Raw genomic sequence first — 20102 nt, 5'->3', positions numbered from 1 at the left:
AGCAAATCTCCTGAGGAATCCTGTTGCAATATCAGCATTTTACAAAGAATTTCAGCAATTACTAGGCCTAGCGAGGGATCGTTTATTTTACAAAAAGTTATGGCCCTGATATATGAAGATAATAGAGCCAAGGCAGCATGAGAGAAAAACGCATTCACATGCAGATGAGCGTTTACAACACTGGACAATTCAAGAAGGAGGTGTTTCAAACTGATCCAAGCTAGAGGCTAAATTATGAACTGTTGCAAAGTATCAGAGTCAGAAATTAATGCTTGACTTGATGGAAAAACTTTGCTACCTATTGTTGTGTTTAGGTTAATTGTACAAGTAGATAGTTCTTACTGTATACTGAGTTCATTTCTTTCAAAAAAATCCTTTTGTTTTCTTCACGTGGTCCAGAGTTGAGGAAATATTTTAACTACTAATAGATAAATGTATCTGTGAACTGGCTTCCATCCCAGTTCTGGGCTCCAGAGCAACAAAACCAGCTAAGCAGCACCACTCTAAAGGATGTTGCTTTAATTAAGTATATTTTCCAAGGGGGCCCTGGGTGGCTCAGTCGGTTAATCATCTGGCTTCCGCTCAGGTCACGGTTTTGTGGTTTGTGAGTTCAAGCCCCACGTCGGGCTCTGTGCTGACAGCTGGGAGCCTGGAGCCTGCTTTGGATTCTGTGGCTGCCTCGCTCTCTGCCCCTCCCCCACTCATGCTCTGTCTCAAAAATAAATACACATTAAAAAATTTTTTAAAAACTGTATTTCCAAACCAGGGAGTGTTATAGCGTAAACTCGCTTGCCATATCCTCACTCTTCCTGTCCTCACTCTGTTGAGTCCTTTCTCTTAGTTAACTACCTTTCTCTGAGGTCCTCATCATGGTCTATCTCAATACTAATAACAGATAATGAAATGCAGATAAATCAACCAAATAGACCTAGACCAAATACAGACCTAGAATGATCTTTCTAAAGACTACACCAAACCCAATCAATACAAAAGCAGTCTGTTACAGCAAATACCACCCCCAGTAATCCAGATGGTGTCAGCATGGTGTAGTGGGAAGGGCATTTAACTAGACATCATTCTAGTCCTCCCTCTGCTCTCTTAGGTGGCTGACCCTTGGGGATCTCCTTAACCCTTCCGGGTATTGGTTTCCTTATCTGTAAAATAGTGGGCCTGGGTAGTAGTAATGGCATTGTTCTCTTCTATGTAGTTTTAAGATTATGGGAATTTGTTACACTAGAGTGGGGAATTTCATGAGTAATGGGAATTTCATATGTAATTTCATATGTATATTTCTTTTTAAAAAAAATTTTTTTTTCAACGTTTATTTATTTTTGGGACAGAGAGAGACAGAGCATGAACGGGGGAGGAGCAGAGAGAGAGGGAGACACAGAATCGGAAACAGGCTCCAGGCTCTGAGCCATCAGCCCAGAGCCTGATGCGGGGCTCAAACTCACGGATCGCGAGATCGTGACCTGGCTGAAGTTGGACGCTTAACCGACTGCGCCACCCAGGCGCCCCACATATGTATATTTCATAGACATCCTGTGTGAATTTGTGACAGGAGGGTGGGAGAGACGCTGGTCCTTGTCTCACGGAGTCGAAGAATGAATCTCGCGGACAACAGAGAGCAAGCAAAGTGATAGAGTTTATTGAGGGAAAGTACAAAGCTCTCAAGAGTGAGAGGGGTCCTGAATGGGTAGCCAGTGAGGATTTCTGTCCCTGACTTTTTACTGGGACCTTATCAGAAAGTTTGTGACACTCCACCCATGGCACCCGGCCCAGGTGGGTCTGGAATACATTTATCTTCCTCACCCCAACCACCCCCCCCCCCGCCCCTGCTTCTTCAGCCTCCCAATTGTACCTGCAGTCTGCCTCCCCAAAGGTCCCTTATCTCTCCCTGCCTAATGTTAACCCTTTCCCTATTCAAAGTTATACACTCTCTCAGCTTGACTGGTTTAGGCAGAAAAGTAATTTTATACATGAATACTGGGTAAGTTACAGGACCAAGAGGAGGGCTCAAAAACAAGTTTGGGGCTCTGCAGCTAGGAAAAACAATGCCCAAGATAGTATCATAGAACAGACCTGGTGAGCAGATTGCAGGAGAAAATGGGCGCTGCCTTTTCTGCATTAGACCTGCTGTGTATCTCCCTGTCCTTGCTGCCTGAGGAGCTGGTCTGTTCACTCCCCTTCTGCACCTGTGGGAATTCCCCATAGATTCTGTATCTTTGCCCACTGCCTTCCAATTTCAAAGTTGCGGCCCAGGGCGCATGCCCGTACCCTACCTAGAATTTTCAGCATCTGTCTGGAGTTTGGTCTTGTCTCCCATTGGGACTTATAATATGGGGAATTCCTTAAATGTAAGCAAGTCTTCTGGAAATTGGCAAGTATCTGCTATATCACCTTTTCCCCATTTAGTAGACAAATACTGTTCTGGATGGAGAATTTCTCTATTAAAGTGCATGAAATTAGCCTGTCTCAGGTGAAAGCTCTCAAAGAGGTCTGTGTATCTCTTCCTTATGATTATTGCTATCCTCCTTCCCAGGTGATTAAAGCCATTTCTCTTTGCTCACCTTTAATTTCTACCAAAACGGTCTTTTTCTCTCTTCCTTCCCTCCCTCCCTCTTGCCCTCCCTCCCTTCTTTTCTTCTTCTTTCAGAACACTATTTCTCTTTGGCCAGCTACCAACTGACTTGTAACGTTTAAGCCTCAAGTCAAAACATGTTATCTGTGAAGTACCTGAGTAAGAATGTACCCAGGCATCTAAAGGGATTTAAGAAAATGTTATTTCATTCTTTATTGCAAGTGCCACATGGAGAAGCTTTGGAGGCGGGAATGGAGGGCTTGGACAAGGGGATATTGGAAAAAATTGTCCAGAGGCACAGTGGGTAGGATTGCATACGTGAGTGACATGGGGCTGGGAACATATATTTGGGTAGTCCTTGGTGGGGAAGCTATTTGAAACAGAGGATGAAGGTGGGGTAACTGGGTGGCTCAGTCGGTTGAGTGTCTGACTCTTGGTTTTGGCTCAGGTCACGATCTCACGGTTCACGGGTTTGAGCCCCGCTTGGGATTCTCTCTCTCTGCCCCTCCCCTGCTCACTCTCTCTATCTCAAAATAACTAAACTTTAAATATATATTTACTTATTTTATATATTGTATATAATTTATATTAAGTATATGTAACACTTATATATGTATTTCTTTATTTATATAAAGAAAAAGAGGATGAAAAGTGCAGTTCTGTTAGACTCCGAGAATATTGCTCTTTGGTCCAGAAACTGGTTGGGAAAACAATAAGACTCCAGTGTGATTTGAGTCCCTTCCTACACAGAATCCATGAGAAGCTATTGTTACACCTTGTGTGAAAAATGACAGTGCTTACACAAAAAATGAAGCTCTCCAGCTCCAACTGGAAAATGCGAGGAAGACAAAATAAAACATAAGCTACCCCAGTGGAAGCCTAATAAGTGAAAATGGGTGCTAAAGCATGTTGTCAGTGATATAACGTTGCTGCCTTTTGGGTGTCAGAGCTGGACCTCTGCTGAATGTATTATAATACTCATAGGGGGAAATGCATGTTCATTACTAGCGTCTAGAGCATCGGGTAAGGTAACCTCTAATTCTGCTTAAATGGAAATCGACAAAGCAGATACATGTTACCCTGGTTCTTGAGAATGAGTCCCCAGGGATGGCTCTTCTGATTCAGCATTCCTGAATTATGTGCCATCCTCAGAATAAGGCTTGAACATCAAATGACCCTCAATCGTTTAATCTGTGTAAATAAATCTAAGCCATATGAATCTGACACAAATTGCTTCGTTCAGTGAATTGAGTGATTGCCGGGGACTGCCGTGGTCGAACACTGCTGTATGTATTGACTTCATGGATCTAAGGCCCCTGCTTATACCAGGAGGTAAAAGTTAGTGGTCATCAGAGGTCCAGATTACATTTTGAACAAATAATACTGTCTGGTTGGATTCCCGACCTTGAGAGACTATGAAGCTAAAGTAGGAACAAATTCCTTCCTTTAAGTCAATAGTCCTTATTTACGTGTAAAATCTGTGTGTTCGCATCCTGGAGAAGAGGAATTGTTTTGTAGGGGATATTTCTTTTTGTTTGTTTGATTTGTTTATTTTTTCATTTCTTTTAAAAAACAATTTATTTAAATCCAAATTTGTTAACATATAGTTAACATATAGCGTACTAATGGTGTCGGGAGTAGAATTTAGTGACTCATTACTTACATGTAACACCCAGTGCTCATTGGGAGGGGATATTTCACATGCACAACAGCTAGACTTTATTATGAAAGTTGTTCTCTTTTTTGCAGTAGCCAAGCTATCAGGGAAACTTGATAAAAAATAAATTATTTTACTTCTTTGTATTGTGTTTCCTTCATCTACAGTCATTTCTGTATAATGCCAAAGAAAGAACCTCGAGGTGAACCGTGTTGCTAAAACTTATTTCTGTGTTCAGGAGCTGTGTTCAGCTCCTTTGAACTCTTCAAGTTGTCACTGTAGAATCTCTGGAGGGATACCTCGGTCGCTACCGGCAGAAGCTATCAGGTGGGGTGGGAAGAGATGAGGTAGGAAGAAGAAAGGAACGAGAATTGTTTCGTGCAGATAGCATGGTAAGGAAGAAGGACAAATGAAGAAAAGACACTGGCAGTGGGAAGTCTGACCTTTAGCGTTTGTGTGGAAGAGGGAGCGGCGGTTGGCTGGTTCATCCTGGTGGTTACTGTCTGCACAGTGGAGGAGTCAGATGCTGGATCTACTTCTGGTTCTGCTGCCATGGCTGCCGTGCTCACCACTTCTTCTTTGGGAGACATTTAGTCTTGCCAGGCGTCCTGCTAAAGCAAATGTGTATATTCTCTCACTTCCCAGTCCCAAAGAGTGGGGTGGAATGTGAAAAGTCCAATGGCCTGGGGGCCAGGAGACCAACCACCTACTTTAGTATTGTGATCGGCCAGCAACGGGGGCAACTCGCGTAACTTTCTAATTGTAAGATGGAAACACCAAGAGTTAGTTCATAGGTGTGTTGTCGGGAGTGAATGCAATAGCTCAGTACTGTGGCCAGCACCGTGTCAAGGCGGAGAGCACACTATTTCTTTTTAAATGCTTATTTATTTATTTTTGAGCGAGGTCACAAGCAGGGGAGGGGCAGAGAGAGAGGGAGAGAGAATCCCAAGCAGGCTCTGAGTTGTCAGCACAGAGCCTGATGCAGGGCTTGATCTCCTGATCGAGCGAGATCATGACCTGAGCTGAAACCAAGAGTCAGATGCTTAACCAAGTGACTCGTCCAGGTGCCCCAGATAGCACAGTATTACATTGAGGTGCTTTTTTATCCTTTCTGGTTAAACTAGTTTCTTCTTCTTTTTTTTTTTAAAGTTTATTTATTTGTTTTGAGAGAGGGAGAGGGAGAGAGAACGAACAGGAGAGGGGCAGAGAGAGAGAGAGAGAGAATCCCAAGTAGGTTATGCCCTGTCAGCGCAGCATCCGACCAGGGGCTGGATCTTGCCTCATGAACCATGAGATCATGACCTGGGCCGGAACCAAAAGTCAGACACTTAACCAACTGAGCCACCCAGGTGCCCCTAAACTAGTTTCTTTATCTATGATAATTCAATTTTTAAAACTTACTTCTGGCTCAGATGTTTAATATATAAACGTTTCCCTTATCCTGAATTATGTAATTTTGGAGTTCAATAGAAAGAAGCTGTGTTTGATTTATTGTTATATCCTTGTTATTTATTATTTATAGTGTCTAATGTGATACCTTGCACATAGTGAGTACTCAAGAATGAGAAAACCACGACATAAACAACCTTTTTGAAAAGAAATCTTTTCATGTGGGACAACTTTCAATGAGGTAAAATATTATAGGCAACAAAAACATTGTGAATGTAACTTTTCCAGCCTTAGTTTCTCAGGGGAACAAGTAGGTCTAGGAAATGTAGCCAGGTGTCTCAAGTCTGATAACAAATTTCTTTTCTGGAGCACAAAGGATCCATTGCGTTTTGCTCACAACATGAAAATCTCAGTGAGAGTCTATGGGCACTGCCTAACTCTGAAAGGATTCAACTTATCCAGAGCAAATAAAGGCTCAAGTTGTTCATCACCTTTCTGAGGTAGACTGAAACCCAGATGGATTGACATGAGCAAGCTCCTGTGTTTCCCGAAGGAACACTTTGTTAGAAATAATGTTTTCAAGTAATTCACAGCAGAAATGTTCTCTTATTATCTTTCATATCTGGGGTGCGTAAGCATGTACATTTCCGAAGCATAAAAGGAAATCCACTGAGTAGACAGAGACCTAAAGGAGACAGATTTTTGTTATCTTTTTGACTTTAACACTACTTATACTTTTGGGAGGAGGTCTTACTGCACGATTCCACTCGGGTGGTTACTGCTGGTAACCAGGTGGTTACCAAAGCTCAGGTGGTTACGAAAGCTCAGTTAGAGGTTGATAATTTGGAATACCGCAGACCACTTCGTCAGGAATGTTAGTTACTGTAAAAATTGGCTGCCTTCACTAGTTCTAGGTTATATTCGTACTAGTGGGTGAGAACGGTAGCAAATTATAGGAACAAAAAACCCCTCATACTCTAGAACGAGTCCCTTTCAGTTTTGATTTGTTTTCTGTATTTCCTACAGGTGGTCTTGTGCTGATTACTCTAGCTCTGTTTCAACATCAGTAAAATAGGGAAAATAATGATGAATTATCTTTTTGGATTTTTGTAAGGATTAAGTGAATTGATCTAGGATGAAGTGCAGGGAAGAATGTTAAGCCGGTAGTTGACGTCACATAAATGGCATCATTTCTGTGTATTGGTGATGATTTTGGGTTTTAAACTTTCCAATCTTGTAACATTTTTCTTCTGCATGATAATATCAGGACATGGGTGCAAAAGTTGGGGAATTTATGAGTGTACATGCGTGTGCACACGTGTATCGTTTTTTTTCTTCTAGGTGAGTAAGCAGGTCTTATTTCAGATAGAGTTATTAACTTTGAAACATCCTTCAATAAGCCAATTTGAAGGAGAGCCAAATAATAAGTGCTATATTTATCATCAAATGAGAAAATGTGCAGTGGGTATGCGTAATAAATGAATGTATTATGTAGTGAGGATGTAAAATTAAATGTGCGTAGGTGGATAAGAAAGTTCACCCAAAAGGACTTGCTAATTCTAGAGCTTTATAGAAGAGATTTTGTATGTCATTAAATACACTGTGGTAACCTCTTTCCTGCTGACATCTTCTTAGATCTAAATACTCCTCTTCAACATGTGAACATTCCAAGTGTTGTTTTCAGATCCATAATGGAATAGTGGACAGAATAAAAGAATAAAAATCAAATCTCAAGCTTGGTTTCCAGGGGCACAATGGCAAGGAAAGTAACAAGTAGGCTCTTCATCAAGTGTCGGATGAGGCAAAAAAGATCACGTGTCACTAGATAGCTTGGCAGAACTTAGATGCAATTGAGGCATAGAACTATTCTTAAAGAGGTATGTTTTTTTAAAGTTGGTCTCACTGAGGTAAATCAAACTTATGTTTCTATATGAAAGTGGACAGTGTTAGAATGCTTCAGTTCAATATTCCATAATTTATTTTTCTTCTCTCTTGGAAAATAATGTGAGCTCCTTTCATGAAGACCTGGCTTTGGTTCATGACGCTGTCACTTAACGCCTAGCCGGGCTGTGGGCAGGTGGCTTGCCCTTGCTGAACCCTAGTTTTGGTATCTGTTAAATGGTAAAGACAACATGCCAAGTGCATGGAGCAGGGTGATATTAAAGGGTGAACTCTCTGGGAAGTAGGAGGTATTCACCAAATGTTAGCCTTGGCATTGTACGTCTAACCACCTCCCAGCAGTCATTCAGACCTTCCCTTATTCCTACTTATTTTACATTTCAAAGCCTACAAAAATAAATGAAGCTCCTCAACAGATAGGAAGTTCAGGATTTCAGCAAATCATCTTAACTTCTCATTACCGTTGGCACCGTAAGGAACTGTGAGCATGTGAAAAAGAGAAAGAATAAACTGTTTTTGAGATTGTCATCCCCCCTCCCTCTGTATATATTCTCGAATGCTTATGACAGTGGTAATCACCTGAAAGGTAAATAAATAGCAAGGAGCAGTGGGCACCCTTTGGTTCTTAGAAGATGGATGGTTAACAACGGATGTTTATTCAGCCTTACATATTTTCATATTTTACATCAGTTTCTTGATAACTCTATGCATTTTTTAAAAGGAACATTTAAATTTGCTACAGATGTTTCATGAAAACCATTATTAGAGTCAAGAGAAAATGCATTTGGAAGCAATTGTGCAAAGGTTTAATTTTTATTTCTAAGGGAAAATGTATGCATGCGGTAGAAGTAATAAAGGAAAGCTGAATTTCCCTTGAGGTATACTCGGCTGAATAAAATCTGCTACATTATCCTTCAATCAGCCACTTAAAAATTTTAATTGTGTAGACTCTTAATCACAAGGAAAGTAACCTTTGCATGAGCTTTCCTTCGTGGAGGGGAGTGGGGGAGGGCTACCGTCTTTTTTCAGCTCCTTCGGAAGAATCTTGTCTTGTTTCATTTCTTTGCATCTCCTATGCTCCTCTAGGCCCTGAGCATGGACTTTCAGGCTCATTATGCTGCATTGCATAGGAAAAAAGCAGAGCAGTAATGAATAGGGTTTAAACAAGTAGGTACTTGGCTTCTGTCAAATGCCTCCAAGCTAACCCAGCTCCAAATCCCTGTAGTGTGTACAGATGGGTCCCACAACACTTGGTGTTCAACAGCCCCTGACTCAGCAAACCGAAGGCTGTGCAAGTCCCTCTCTGTGGCTCATTCCACCCTCTCTCTTTTAAGTGTCAGCGTGACCCAGCATATGCCATTTTGGAAATGCACTGCAAATTGGTATGAGATGTAGATCTCCTGATTTTCTTTTTACACACTCAGTGGCAATCAAGGGAGCTATATAGTGTGATAACGTTAGAAGATGATGATTTTATGACTCTTAAAATTTGACTTTCCATGTATTTCATGAAGGAACTTGCGTGTAATTGAGATTCATGTGGTTTTCTGGGTACGGGATGAATTGGGAACTGTGAATTCGGTGAGAGTCATTGAAGGCACACTTCCACAGTCCAAGGGAAGCAAGGAGCAAAGCTAATTTCCCAGTGAATCCCAGCAAAACATGTCTCAGAACAATCTGGCTTAGCATTGGTACTCCATGCCGTTAGTCTCTTCCTACTGCTCTCTGGGGTGAAGTCTGATGCTGAGATGCTCTGCCTTTTAGAATCTTTGCCAGTATTTCTTGGAGAGTCACAAGGTTCAGCCATATTAGAGCAGGATCATGTCTTTTGTCTTGAGTCATCCAAAGCCAAAGGGAAATGGGAAGCACATGGGTCAGGGACATTTCATGGCAGTTTTGGCTTGTTTTTAAGAAACAGCTTTATGGAGGTCTAATAGACACCCAATACACTACTCACATTATGGGGCAACATTTGATGTTTTGGTATATGAACATACCTGTGAAACCGCGACTACCATCAAGATAATGGACACACTTAACACTTCTGGAGGTTTCTTTGTGTCCTTGGCAATCCTCCTCTCCTTCATGGGCAACACCTGATCTGCTTCTCGTTGGTGTGTGTTAGTCGGAATTTCCTAGAATGTTGTATAAATAGAATCCTCTTTTATGTACTCTTTTTTTTTCTGTTTGGTCTTCTTTCATGCAGCATGTTTAGTTTGATTCACACATGTTGTTTTATAACATCATCGTTCATAACCTTTTATCGCTGAATACCATTCCTTTGTATATGTACCACACTGTTCTACTGTTGACGGGCATTTGGATTATTTCCATTTTCTTTCCTTTTCTTTTCTTTGCAGTTTCAAATAAGGATGCTATGAACATTGAACACTTTGCTTTGCTGCCTCCTCCAAAACAACAATAGATATACAGTTCAGATAGCTGTGTCTCATCCTGGCCTGTTTCCTGCTCTTGTAAAGTAGGGAAAATAATTGTACTTATTTCACAGGACTACTGTGAGGGCTGCCTGGGATAATGCATAATAAAGTGCTTACTAAGTTCCTGGCTTAATATTGTTTTAAAAAAAATTTTTTTTAATGTTTATTTTCTGAGAGAGAGAGAGAGACAGAGTGCAACCTGAGGAGGGGCAGAGAGAGAGGGAGACACAGAATCCCAAGCAGGCTCCAGGCTCTGAGCTGTCAGCACAGGGCCCGACGCGGGGCTCGAACTCACAAACCACGAGATCATGTCCTGAGCTGAAGTCAGACGCTTACCCGACTGAGCCACCCAGATGCCCATTTTTTTTTTTAATTAAAAAAAATTTTTGGGGGGGGGCGCCTGGATGGCTCAGTCGGGTAAGCGTCCGACTTCAGCTCAGGCCATGATTGTGCGGTTCATGAGTTCAAGCCCTGCGTTGTTGGGCTTTGTGCTGATAGCTCAGAGCCTGGAGCCTGCTTTGGATTCTGTGTCTCCCTCTCTCTGCCTCTCCCCCACTCATGCTCTGTCTCTGTCTCTGAAAAATGAATAAATGTAAAAAAAAAAATTTTTTTTTTATTTTACAGAGAGAGAGAGCAGGCAGGAGAGGGGCAGAGGGAGAGAGAGAGTTTTTTTAAACATTATTATCATTACTGTTCTTGTTTACTTGTAACATTTGCTTTGATTTCCCTCCATTTGCATTGGCTTCTACTCACTCCATGCCAAGTACTACCTCTTAAAGGGTGTAACATACTGAGGCTGAAATGTGTGACCCACAGTCATCATTCGACTCTGTGAACAGTCACATTGAAAATGGGTATTATCTTAAATCTGGGCAAGAAATTATTGGCAAAATAACCCCCAGAGTCTGAATTCAGCAATTAATTTCATCAGCTATGAAAAATGGTAGAATGATTTCATCCTTAGAATCAACCAAAATGAAGCAATTGTTAATAAATTGAGAGAGGACATCAACCACTTTGCCAAGAGAGGCCCAGCTGTGTGTTGACAGGAGCCTTGGCAAGGGCCGAGCGTGATGGTTGAGGATGGCATGCCATTCGTTTGTGGCATTTCCACAGCTGGTGGCCAGTGCTGTCATGAGCTTTGCTGACAGGCAGTAATCTAATCTGCTATCCCATTTATTCTATTTTCCTCTTCTCAACACAACTCCAGCCTCCTTCTGGTTTAGCGTTCTGGCATTTGTATTCCACACATCACATTCCATCTTGTTGGCTTTTTTGGCCTTGGAATAATTAAGATGGTGAATCCACACAGTGAATATGGCTATTGTATATTTGCCTGTCTGATCACTATCTCAGTCAGTAAACGATTAGCACTCCTCTCCCCCCAAGCAGTCCATAGATCCTGTTAACCTCTTGTGTATGTATCAGAGTAACTGACACAAAAGTCAGTTTCCCAGGATGTATGACAGCATTTGCATGTTCTAAGGGTTTATTTGGAAAGGATGGTACATGCCAAACTTCCTAGTGTTTTTCTTGGCATCTAATGTCTTTCTAAGAAAGAAAATATTCTGAACAAATGCCAATAGGCTTTTCATAAAAAATATTCTCCTTCTGACGTGCTATTTGTTTAGTCTCTGGCTTCTCCCTTAGAGGGTGAATGCCATGAGGGTGGTAAGTCTGGCCCTTTCATTTACTGCTGTATTTCTAGTACCTGGAACATTTCCTTCTAAGACCTCAATAAATACTTGTTGAATGAATGAATGAAATCACTCAGAAAATTTTTTGAGCATTGGTTAAGAACCAGTATTGTGCTTGGACCTAGAAGTATCAACTAACTTTAAAGACTAATTCTTTGTCCTGATGGAGCATATATTTTTAGTTGGGGCTTGAGACACAGTAAATGAAAATAATTATAGATTGGGATTACAGATTATGATTAATTATTATGAAAAGCTATAAGATTAAATGATGAAAGATTACCTGGAGGGGATGGGAAAAGACAATTTGGGGAGATCTAAGTGATGAGAATAAACTAGCCACACGAAAAAGCAGAGGTAGATCATTCAGATAGTACAAAATTGCCGAGGGGGAAAGGGCTTGGTGTATCTGAGGAACAGAGAGAGGCCTGAGGTGACTCAAAGTGAGCGAGGAGGGAATGTGATCAAGTTGGGTGTACGTGAACCACTTTATGAGACCCTGTGGACCATGGGAAGACAAATTACAATGGTAAGTGGTTACAGGGTTTTGAGCTGGAGAGTGACATTTGATTTATGGCTTCAAAGATCATTGTAAAAGCCACGTACAAATTGTATTGAAAAGTACTGAGTGGAAGCAGGAGAATCAGTTAGAAATTTCCAGAGTCCACTGACTTCACTAGAGTGGTGGTTAGAGATGGAGAAAAGCAGGTTGATTTGAAATACACTGGAAGACACTGGAAACACAAATAATCCAGTGAAGAAATGGGCAGAAGACATGAATAGACACTTTTCCAAAGAAGACATCCAGATGGCCAACAGACACATGAAACGATGCTCAATGTCACTCCTCATCAGGTAAATACAAAACAAAGCCACGGTGAGATCACCTCACACCGGTCAGAGTGGCTACAATGAACAAATCAGGAAACTACATATGCTGGTGAGGATGTGGAGAAACAGGAACCCTCATGCACTGTTGGTGGGAATGCAAACTGGTGCAGCCACTCTGGAAAACAGTGTGGAGGTTCCTCAAAAAATAAAAAAACAGAACTACCCTATGACCCAGCAATAGCACTACTAGGAATTTACCCAAGGGATACAGGAGTGGTGATGCACAGGGGCACATGTACCCCAATGTTTATAGCAGAGCTTTCAACAATAGCCAAATCATGGAAAGAGCCTAAATGTTCAACAACTGATGAGTGGATAAAGAAGATGTGGTTTATATATACAATGGAATACTACTTGGCAATGAGAAAGTATGAAATCATGCCATTTGCAGCAACGTGGATGGAACTGGAGGGTATTATGCTGAGTGAAATAAGTCAGTCAGAGAAAGATAGATATCATATGTTTTCACTCATATGTGGATCTTCAGAAACTTAACAGAAGACCATGGGGGAAGGAAAGGGGAAAAAACAGTTAGAGAGAGGGAAGGAGGCAAACCATAAGAGACCCTTACATACAGAGAACAAACTGAGGGTTGATGGGGGGTGAGGGGAGAGGGGAAAATGGGTGATGGGCATTGACGAGGGCACTTTTTGGGATGAGCACTGAGTGTTGTATGTAAGCCAATTTGACAATAAATTATATTAAAAAAAGAAAGTTTAGAATTATTTTAAAAATGAAATATACTGGAAGGAAGTGCTGACTCAACCTGGTGACAAATTCAGGGCATGGAGGGAATGTGTAAAAGCTGAATGAAGAATGACTTCAAGGTTTCTGTAGGTGCACTTAGGTAAATGATAGGGATATTCAGTGACCAAGGGATGGTACCATTCACTGAGATGGCAATGACTTGAGGAGGGTTCTCCAGAGAACCATGTATATGGAAAGGGAGTGGGGATAGAGGGGGAGGGCAGACTGATTCTAAACAATGGGCTCATTTAACTATGGAGGCTGAGAAATGCCAAGTTCTGGAGTCAGCAAGCCAGACTGAAGACAGCTAATGGTGTAAAGCTTCTAGTCTAAGAGCAGAAATACCAATGGTACCAGCTCAAGCATCCGGCAAGAGGAGTTCTTCTGACCGAGACTTTTTGTTCTATTCAGATTGTCAATTGATTTGGACAAGTCCCACCCACATGAGGGAGGGCAGCCTGTTTATTCAGGCTACCAATTCAGATGTTAATCTCATCCAGAAATATTCTCACAGAGGCACTTAGTATAATGTTTGACCAAATGTCTGGGCACCTTGTGGCCCAGTCAAGTTGACACATAAAATTAACCACTGTAAGAGCTAATGCCTGCTGATGGGTGCTGACACTCCTCAAAAGTGGGGGGATGCATGAATTTTTCAGATCAAAATCAACCCGGTCAGCCTTCCCTATGAAAAAAAAAGAAAAAAGAAAAGAAACAAACAAACAAATTAACCATTATAGAAGGACAGATTGTGTGTGGACATTCCTAACTTATTGTTTTACATTTCAGTTTGAGGTATCTGGAACCCAGAAGTGTGGAGATTTTAAATCACATATTTGATATATGAGTCAAGAGATCAGAGGTGAGGTCTGACCTGGGTACATAAATTTGGGCAGTGTGATAGTGATGGCTAGTTTGCTTCCCCAATGGCACTCTTTCCTTCTGCTTTAAGACTATGATTCTCATTTGTTTAGTAGTGGAAATATGTCCAGCTCTGAAAACTGTATTTCCCATTCACATAGGATGGTCACATAACACAGTTCTGGTCAATAAAATGTCTGTTGCAATTATTGTGAAATTGTTAGGTGAAAACTATTTAAAAGAGTGACAACTCATGGACCTTTTGTTCCTTGCCTTTTTCTTTCTTCTTGATTGAAGTACTGATGCAGCTAACTTCTGATAATAAGCTGACAAATACTTGTTTAAGAAGGCTGAACAAAATGATAAAACAGGCTTGGAATATAGTTACTGTGTCAACTCAGGACTATTTATCCCCAGATGTCATATATCCTGAGAAAAGCCAAACCTCTCATGTGTTTAAGCTAGCATTCATCAGCTTTCTGTCTCTTGCAGCTGACTCCAATTCCTATCTGATACAGAGTGTCATTAGCATCAAGATAGCCTATTAGCCAGGATGTTTGGGGTGTAAGTAAGAAAAATATGACTTCATGCCATTTTTAGTCTTGTGTAACTGCAAACTCTGAAGAAGCAGAGACTCCAGGATTAGGGTTCAACAAGGCTATCAGGGACTGATGTACTCCCCCTCTTTTTACTCTATCATCTTTTGTTTTGGTTTCATCTCATTGACTTCCTACTCATGACCAGTGGGAGAGGAAACAACTTTCCACCAAAAAGTCAACAGAAATCCTGATTTTCACTCCTGATGGAGTCAATTTAGGTCACACCCTCATCTCTGAATGAATCATTGGCATAGGAGGAATTTGCTGGTTGGCTTGACCCTGGGTTTTGAACTAATCACCGGTAAGGGAGATGGGATTACCCCCACCAACTTGGACAATTCAGGAATTATTTCTGAAACAGGGTCAATAATCAGACTCCATTGCTATTATATAATAGGGAAAGATTGGATGGATGTGGAGGATTTAAGCAAATGTTAAATGTAGTGTTCCCCTTTAACTGCTCAACATTCAAACTTAGCTCCTTGTCAAATAAATATGTACCCTTAAAATGCTCACATCAGCATGATATACATTCACTCTTCCCCAAAATGGGACAGCTCAAAGTCTCCGGTATTTTGGTTCTATGTCTGTGGTTGAGTTGCTCTTTTTCCCATGAAATCTAGATGTAGCTTCTCATTGGATTAAGGCTAAAACACAGTTATTATCAATCTTCAGCGCATTTTGTATAAGGTAGTGGCAAAAGAACAGGATAAGTGCAATGAACAGTCTATCTGGAAAGGAGCAGCAGCACACAGAGCTCACTTGTACTCAGCATAAACCATAACCTGCTGACAGGAAATGGTGAGAGCCTTCTGACCGGGTAGAGTAGTGACTGCTTTTGTTACATATAGCAACCCTATAAATCTCCTCTCCTGGATACACTCACTTATCAGTTCTCTATCACCCCCACGTCCTGCCTTAGGAAGATCACTCTTTTCATTGCCTTTCATATGAGCTAAATATTGGCTACGATACCCATTGTGGGACTACACAACTTTAGGTGGCTCACTTCCTAGAAGTGTGTGTTGAAGGGATTTAAGTCATAGCTCTTGATGGGCAAGCTCAGTAATTTTCATTGTGCTGCAAGTACCATACTGGGAGATTTTAGTGTGGTCATGGTTTGTGAGTGTGGGACTTTGGTCTCCTAGCAACAAGTCTCTCTTTCCTAGAATCTTAGTTTAATGGCTCCTATCTACGATTGGTTTGTCCTTGGAAGAGATTTGAGGCCATAACCTTGAGTTGATGGACACCAATATGTGTATTCTCTTTTAGGCAGAGAATACTCAACAAGACTTGTCTAAATCTCATTTTGTTAATTGTGTTTCAATCTTATATACTGCCAAATCACTTACCTCGCAACTTTTACTAGCATTTGTACTTAGGTAGATAATTTAATTTTTTAAGCTATAAAATTCCATGATTTTGAAATACAGAGAGGGCCTTTGTTCTTATTTTTTAAAATTTTTTAATGTTTATTTTCTGAGAGAAAGAGAGAGAGATAGAGACAGAGCATGAGCGGGGGAGGGGCACAGAGATAGAGAGAGAGAGAGAGAGAGAGGGAGGGAGAGAGAGACTGACAGAGCTCTCAGCACAGAGCTTGATATGGGACTTGAACCCACGAACTGTGAGATCATGACCTGAGCCGAAATCAGATGCCTAACTGACTGAGCCACTCAGGTGTCCCCAGAAAGCACCCTTCTTAATGAAGCTATTTTTCCTTCTTCTGTATTTATCATGGGCCACGTTCAGCCAGTTTGTCTCTTTCTTGTAAGACTTCGTTGATTTTCTTAAGAAATGTTAAAAATACTCCAAACATGTTTCTTACCAAGTCCCTCATTGCTATAGACTTGTTAGGCACATTGTCTGAGTTTCAACATAATAGAGGCCCTAGTTTAACTGACACCTTCAATATGGAATGATAAAATTGCCAGAAAGCAATAATAAATAGTAGGACCTTCTCTGTTCTCAACCCTTCATCTTCTATTAAACTAGTATGTTTTCTGTAGTGCATTTGCTGACATCAAAATCTGTGTTAGTTAAAATACTCTCAGCTGAAAATACAGAAATTTTGCAATGGGGGTGCAGGCCACAATTCAATCAGGACTGAGCATAAGCCTCAGGCTGCAATGATTCAGGGTTATATATGGCAGCCAAAATAGCCCAGTTGGACATAATCCTGGGAGATTATGATCCTGGAGCTGTCAGGGGCCATTATGTAAAGGCAGAGAAAGAAGCCAACTCAGTGGAAGATAATGTCAAGAGCTGGAGAGAAACCAAGTTCTAATGACATCACTGGACCTCTGAATCCAATCATGTATGGAGCCAGCACTATTTCTGGTCTTCTCAATTAGGCAAATCAATATATATATATATATATATATATATATATATATATTTCTTCTTAAGCTAGTTTGAAGTAGAGTTTCTATCCAATTCAACAGTTTAGGCTTCTGGGTTGATCTTAATAATTGGACTATGGGAAGTCACTCAAACTTATCTGGTTCAATCATTTTAAAGATGAAAGGGGCATTTAAAATTAGTTAATCCAACTGCTTCATTTTTATGACGTGAACTCACACAGTCTGGCTATATCCAGCCACAAATGGGGTGCAACCCACATTTCTGTCTGGCCATACTTTTGCGGCCTGAACCTGACAGTTGCCAAGACAAGTTCTCAGGACACAAAATGAGACAAACAAGAAGGCAGTTGCTGTCCCTGGGAGAAAACGGATGGAAAAAAACCTGTGGGCTTGGATTTGGAAAGGAAGGAACAATGTGACATCTTATCTTCCTCTCTCAATTGGGCACTAAAGACAGTGACCCAGGAGAGCTGTTAAGAATCCTCACCCTTTGCTGGCTTTTGCCAGCTTTCCCAGGACTCCATCTGCAGGGCCCTGAGCAAGTGAAGCTTAAAGTACAGTGGAGCTCTAGTATCTACCAGAATTTGCCAAGGTTTTCCATTAATTTTAACTTTACCATGGCTCTTTAAGGGAATACCTGGTAGCAGTTTACTGGAGAATCCCTCAAAGTCTTGTCCATCCTGGGAGGGGCCCATACAGGGATGACTGTAAGTCCACTAACTTGGTGGACTTTGGTTTATGGTCTTGTGATCTCTTCAGAGTGGAACAGCACTTCAAAGTATCATAGACTAAACACTCTTAGTAGGAGTAAAGGAGGACAGAAGGGAGTAATAGGAGCCACATCAGTCTTACACTCTCGTTTTAGGTGCCTCCGTGTCTCTAATTTTTCATTAAATTGAAATTTCATCACATTTTATGGCAAGTTTTTCAAGGAAAATGTTTTTAAATGTTGAAGTTTTTTGGAGGGTCCTGCATGTCAATGAAAATAGATACCCTATTGTTTATGTTTGATATGGGAACACTTACTTTCAGGTACACTTCTTGAATGGACAATCTTATCAAGATTGGACAATCTTATCAAATTCCCCATAATGGTCACTGTAATTCTAAGTTGTCTTAGGAAGATTTTGCCATTTTTGGAGCTACAGCCTCCAAGGTCACAGTTCTTAGACATAAAATAAAATACTGGAATTGCACACCTAATTCTTTGAAACTTGAGGATTCCATTTCTTCAGCTAAGCCATGGGTCTCTGGTGTTACATGAATACCTAAGAGAAATGTGTCAGTGAGTTGGGAATTTTGTGGTATTTTACAGTGTACCTCATCCCACAGAAGTTTTCTTGAGATTGATGAGTGACCTAGTATCAATCTAACCCATTCCATGATCAACTTAACCTAGTATGGGTGTCTTAGACTCAGGTAGCCTGCACTTTAACTGCTTTTAAGTGCTCATTCTGTGCCCATCAATTTTGCAGCTTTGGCTTCTGAGACTCTCATAACCGATAGATCTCCTTTTATTCCTTTTATGAGGAGATTTCTTTATTTTGGTGGATGCCATAATGGCTTTTCATAGTCTGACTTGTGCCTACTTAGATTTTGATGTGCCATTGGTCAAAATACTCCAAATTCCTTGTTTTAATTTATTTCCCCAAGTCCCCCAGCAATTTAAGCTACAGATTTACCTTGAAACTTTGTAAGTCCCTGTCGCAGACTATGAGTCTGGAGTTCTCTCTTGTCCAGCAACAGAGTGGATGCAGAACTGAGTATGAGAGACGCTAGTGTCCAGGAGTAGCCAAGAGCCCTAAACAGGGGTTTCATCTCCATATTGAGCTCACAAGATATTACCCATATGGTGAACATGAAGAAAACAAGATCTTACACACGTGAACATGGAGAAAACAATCAGACAGTAATCATTAACTTGTGTGTGTAAGAAGCAAAGGGCCTGGGGAGCAAGTGGAGTTTGTGATCAAGCTCCATTGGTACCAGATGGAAAGTAACTACCCGCAGGTGATATCACAAGTTACTCATGATTCCACTATTATATCTTGGTAGCTAACCTTGGGTGTTTTTGCCCCATGGTGGCGGCTTCTCCCTCTCCCCCACCCCAAGTTTTTTCTAACCCATTTATGTAAGTTGAACCTATTTTCCCACAGTTCCTCCTTTTTTGTTTTTTTTGATCTTCTTAAGTTTACACGTGGGGACCATCATGACAAGCTTCTGATCCTTCTTTTGCTGTTGGGTGGTTTGGAGGCTGATTCTGCAAAGGCATAAAAAGAGACACCATAAAAGTATTCCACTTCCCAGAGTTATCCAGAATTTGAGATGGGCATTAGCCAATAGGGAGAGGGTTAAAGTCTTTCCAAAAGGACCATGAGTCAGCCCATTTGTGTCTTAGTTGTTTGGAGTATTGTAGTTGTTGGTGTCATGTTACATCTAAATTTTCTATCACAGGGCAGCTTAGAATGGAGGATTTGACCATAAGTTGATAAAGCACATGTGCAGTTTGATAGTGTGGTGACGACTAATTTCATCAATGGTAGCAGAAGCTATAATGCTTACTGTGGCTAGGATCCCTATGATTAAGAGGCCTATGAATCACCTGTGCCTGGTTAATGACTACCAGAGATGGACAGCATGGCCATCAGATGCAAATCAGGGGTATATGCAATACCATTGTGGTGTAAGAGGACTCTGGCCTGGTTAGGCAGGTGTTTAAGGCTTCCCCATGTTATATCAGGGGCAAAAACTTGTGTTTGTGCAGTGGCTTCAGGATGAGGAGGACATGAAGAAGATTCTTCCATCTTGAAAAATGGGAGTGGTGGTCGCTCATTCAGAGTCATTCTCTGGAAGTCCTGGTTGATTGGAAGATATTCTGGGGGTCTCCACCATGCCATGACATGGTTTCACCAACTGAGAGGGAATCCACAGAGGTCTGGAATCTGAAAGAACACAAGCATATCCTTGACCCCTGGTGAGAAGT

General features: G+C 41.2%; 1 long non-coding RNA gene across 1 annotated transcript in view; it reads left to right on the top strand.

Moving 5' to 3' along the window:
* The window catches only part of LOC128315023 (uncharacterized), a 180725-nt gene extending 170560 nt beyond the window's left edge, over positions 1-10165 (top strand). The window contains exon 3 of the long non-coding RNA XR_008297405.1: positions 9887-10165. This is a non-coding gene — a long non-coding RNA (uncharacterized LOC128315023). The remainder of the gene's footprint in view (positions 1-9886) is intronic.
* Positions 10166-20102: the final 9937 nt, after the last annotated feature.

This window comes from Acinonyx jubatus, chromosome A1, assembly GCF_027475565.1.
Source record: "Acinonyx jubatus isolate Ajub_Pintada_27869175 chromosome A1, VMU_Ajub_asm_v1.0, whole genome shotgun sequence".
In the NCBI taxonomy this organism is placed as follows: Eukaryota; Metazoa; Chordata; class Mammalia; order Carnivora; family Felidae; genus Acinonyx; species Acinonyx jubatus.
The sequence above is the reverse complement of the archived record's forward strand: the minus strand, read 5'-3'. Positions and strand labels throughout refer to the sequence as shown.